This window comes from Dendrobium catenatum, unplaced genomic scaffold, assembly GCF_001605985.2.
Source record: "Dendrobium catenatum unplaced genomic scaffold, ASM160598v2 original_scaffold_271101, whole genome shotgun sequence".
Classification (NCBI taxonomy): domain Eukaryota; kingdom Viridiplantae; phylum Streptophyta; class Magnoliopsida; order Asparagales; family Orchidaceae; genus Dendrobium; species Dendrobium catenatum.
This window is the reverse complement of record NW_021589499.1, coordinates 26,822-31,315: the sequence shown is the minus strand read 5'-3', so window position 1 is coordinate 31,315 and position 4,494 is coordinate 26,822. Positions and strand designations below refer to the sequence as shown.

Here is a 4,494-nt window from a genome sequence, read left to right as displayed (position 1 = left end):
TAGAAGATATAATAAATAAGATGTTTGGTCTCATTACCAAAATTCAACTTTACCATTGCCTCAGCCAGAGGAGAAGAAGGTTGCTGAAGATTTTTGTTTGGGGAAATAAGTTGACCTTCATTATTTGCCACCGATAATACAACAGGAGTTGGAACCTCAGAGATGTCAGGCAAGCTATCTCGCAGAATAGTAGGAGAAACAAAAAGAGGAACTCCAACATCAGTATTCGGCGGTGGAAGAGTATCATGTGAAGCATGAATATTAGAATTAGCCGGTTTGTAAGTGTTCCTTTTCCTCAAGTGAGTATGAAGGTAAAAACATCTACTTTACTATGACCCAAAGCTCTATGGTGATCTGAAAAAACTTGGGAAATAACTCATGATAACCTTTTAAATAAACCCATACTTCGTAGGTCCTACCCAAATAGAACCAGGATATTATTTTGTGATATCGAACTCAACTATGATACGTGCCATAGAAGGAAGGGATCCTGAACTAGTGGCATTATATGTTTGTAAAGGGTGACCGAACAGTAAACCCAAACCACATAAAAGGTGATGAGTAAATATATGTGGGTGCAAATCTTGAATAGATATCCAAATATGGACAATAGGGGATTCAAACGAGATGTCAAATAGAGGAGACCACTTAATGAATTTCATAAAAAAAATTATTGACATAATAGTGTTCTAGCAAATATCCTGCTATAATCCAAATCATTTGAGAGTTTTAAGAGCATATGTCTAGGATCAAACAAAGAATAAGAGAAATCAATGGATAATTTTAGCCCAAAAAAGAACTTCCTGATATTATATAACTCAAGATGCTTAACCAAAAATTTAGTAACAATAGTGTATTCAACCGACACAAAAAATGCAAGGATCTCTTCTTATGGATTAATTTAGTAACAATAGTGTATTCAACCGACACAAAAAATGCAAGGATCTCTTCTTATGAAATCCAAAGGGATGGTAAACCTTTATGCTTGGAGTGAACTAAAATGGGAAAAGCTTGTAACAAAGAATCGCCAGCCAAGGATTCCCTAAAAGACTTGGAAGAATTCTTGAATCCAAATGTTTAAGGGTTTGATTCCCCATGGAACACACACCCCGGTGAGATATCAACCAAAATAAAAAACTGAGACTATTAGAGGAAATTGGATAGGACAAACGAAAGAGAAACCAAATCAGAGAAAAAATTGGAGGAAAAAACAACGAAACAGGATCAGAAATGTTGGCATAGCGAAAACCCTTGCAGAGCAATGAAATTCTGAATATATAAATATAGAAGAAAGGAAAATAAAACACTTTCTTTCATATATAGTTACACTATAAACTTTAAATAAATTGAAGTTTCTTTCTTATTTTCTCTAAACAAAGATATGTAAACAATAGGATGAATAATTGAGAAAAGCGAAAGAAGATAAATTATGGGTGAATAGGTTGTATTTTTTCCCTCTCTTTATTTTATTTTTTACAATACAAAATTTGGTATGAAATTAGTCCTAAAATATGAAAAATTAATAAATAAGTTGATAATTTTTTATTAGGATATGCATATATTGTCAAAATTTATTTTTATTTGAAATTAGTTATTTCAAAATATTATAACCAAATATTTTTTTTCAGATACATCATAATTATATCTTTTTATCATTTACAAATAAATATGAAGATTTTGTGATCCAGTTATCCTTTAAAAATTGTTGTTATTTAATTACTTTGATTTTTTTAATTAATAATATAAATTATGTTTTAATTTATTTAATATTATTTCTTAATTAAATGGATTGGAAAGATTCTTGTGCTTAAATTAAAGTGATTGATGATATAATTACCATTACGAAAGGTTTTTGAGTTTCTTTCCAATACAATCTTAGTTCCATTCATTTTTAAGTTTTATTACTTTAAATTTCATACCAATTCTAGTTTATTAATTTCATTTAATTAAAAAAATAAAAAATATTTAATTAAATATTAATTATTTAAAATTAAAGTTCCCTCAAAATGTCTGTCATGAAACTTATGGAATTTTACAAGTTATTTAAGAAATAAGTATAAAATTAATGAATTATAATTCTAGTCTTAAATTAATTATTAATTGCTTCTATATAATTGTTATATTATAAAATTTTATTTACTAAAAATTTAAATTAATATATATTATTTTAATAATTTGAAATAAAAAATTACTTTCAATATTTGGTTTTTTAAATTATGTTGAATATAAGTTCTTTACTTTAAAAAATATATTTGAAAATATTTTGACATTTTAAAATATATCTCAAAAATATTTATTTATTTTATGTGAATTCAAAGTAAATTATGTATTGTAATATTAAAGTTTTTTTCCTTTGACTAATTTGAAGTATATATAAATAACTTTTTTTTTAGTAATTCTTCTCAATCATTAAAGGAATAAAACTTCACACCTCAACAGAGATTAGAAAACTATGACAAATGGTCTTATTACTGAGATATGAGCACAAAGTTTGAGCGCCTATTTTTATGAATGATGTGTTTGAGATGTGAGTTCGCAATGAAGATAGAGAAATAAGTCAAAAAAGATTATTAGACTTTGCTTTATACCAGAACTCCATGTTTTTTTAAAGGTTTGTCAAAGGATGGGGAAAATATCAAAAATATCTTTCACATATTCTAGACTACTAGGAACTACTAGTTCTCAAAATATTTTTTTTCCATGTTTTAGAATATCATCTCACAAGTGCCGTGTTAATGCTTAGCTTCACTTCTTTCTTTTCTTGGGGAGAGAGTAAAAGAATTGAGCTATAGTTGCTACTGTAAGTGGTTCTTTTTCTCCAAGGCCTTAAGCATCTGAGCCAGACATTCCTCATTTCTAAAAATCTTATTCTCCCTGCTCGCCTTGCTCTTGGCCCTCTTGGCCTCAAATTAGTCAAATAATATATTTTCTCTTTCCTTTTCTCCCATAGACTTGTTGATACTCTCCATCAAAACTCTCTTGTTCTTGAAAACATTACCTTTCACCTTTATATTCATATCATGGCACATGTGCTTACCAATTTTCTTAGCTTCTCGACATTTCCTAAGTAAACACCTCAAAACTCTCATCCTCCGCATCCATAGAACCTTAGTGGGCAACCTAGCCTCCCTAGTACCCATGTGCTTACCATATCCAGAATGGCGTCCCATCCTCTTTTCTTCTGCCATGCATCTAGCATTTGATCTTAAGTTAATCTTCATAGGTTTCTTAATAATAAAACCATCACTTACCAAATTCCTAATGTTTTGTGGAGAGTTTGTAATGGATATATTGCTTACCTCATTAGGGTCGAGCCAGACTATCCCCATTTTTTTTTAAAGAAAGTGCTCATATCAAAGTTTAAGAATCCCGAGTGTTCAAAACTTTCACCAAACTACATTTGTTCTATTAGTAAAATAATGGAAATTCAAGAACATGAGAACAAGCACTATCCGAAAACAAACAACCATTAACCCTAAATTCTCAAGGACCTCACTTTGAAGCATTTTTCTATAGTTTTATAGGCTCATGTTGGATTGAACATCTTCTCTTGATCTTAGCAAACATACCCTTGAATCTATCAAAATTATTTAGTCCAGCTCTCTTCTTTAATACAATAAATTTCCTTCCCCAAGAGCTTTTCTCCCACTTATTCTTGACATCTATTGTAGCCATGGCATCAATCAATTTGTTCTTCTTGGGAATTCTAGGAATGTGAATCTTGATATCATTAAGGGATAGCCTCTTGAAGTTAAGTACACTTGTGGTTAGCCACTTTTGGATATCATACAAGAATTTTAAGGGACTTATAAGCCTAAAGCTTAGGATTGATCCCCACACATCAAATCCTAACTTAGATGGATTGACTGCGTAATTTTACAACCACCTTGGATATCAATTATAAGGTGAAAATAAATTAGTTGTTTGATTTTATAGTAATCACCAAGATGAGTTGTTTCTTTTAATTCATGCTTACCTTTCTGAAGAGAAGGTTGATTATTTTCCAACAATAGTTGGACTACGGCAATGGATTATTAAAGCTAGCTGGAATATTTGGAGAGGAAGAGGGAGATGTACCCTATGTTAGAGGACATGTAAAGGTGAAGGCACATATACCATATGATCCTAGAGGAGGCTTATACATAACATGCAATGGTAATATTTGAAATGGCTTTTGATGATAGAGATGATAATGATAGATGATGAATGGCATGCAACTATATAAAAATATCGTTGAAACTAATCTTCTATTTTCCACACCTAAATTGTGTGGATACCAAGTCTTCAACCCTAAAAAAAAGTTTCCTATTTTATATATTATATGCCACGCCACCAATATTTGATGCGTGTGGTCTCAATGAAGGAATAATATATTTAATTTTCTTATTTAATAGAATTGATATTTTTTAATACTATATACCATTAACATTTATACTATTTATATAAACATATAAATAATTTTTTTTAGTTCTTGTATGTCTTTTGGTTGCATTT

At 29.8% G+C, this 4,494-nt stretch overlaps 1 pseudogene; it reads right to left on the bottom strand.

Annotated features, from left to right (window-relative positions):
• Positions 1-2,745: 2,745 nt before the first annotated feature.
• Positions 2,746-3,329, bottom strand: LOC110104246 (annotated as a pseudogene).
• Positions 3,330-4,494: the final 1,165 nt, after the last annotated feature.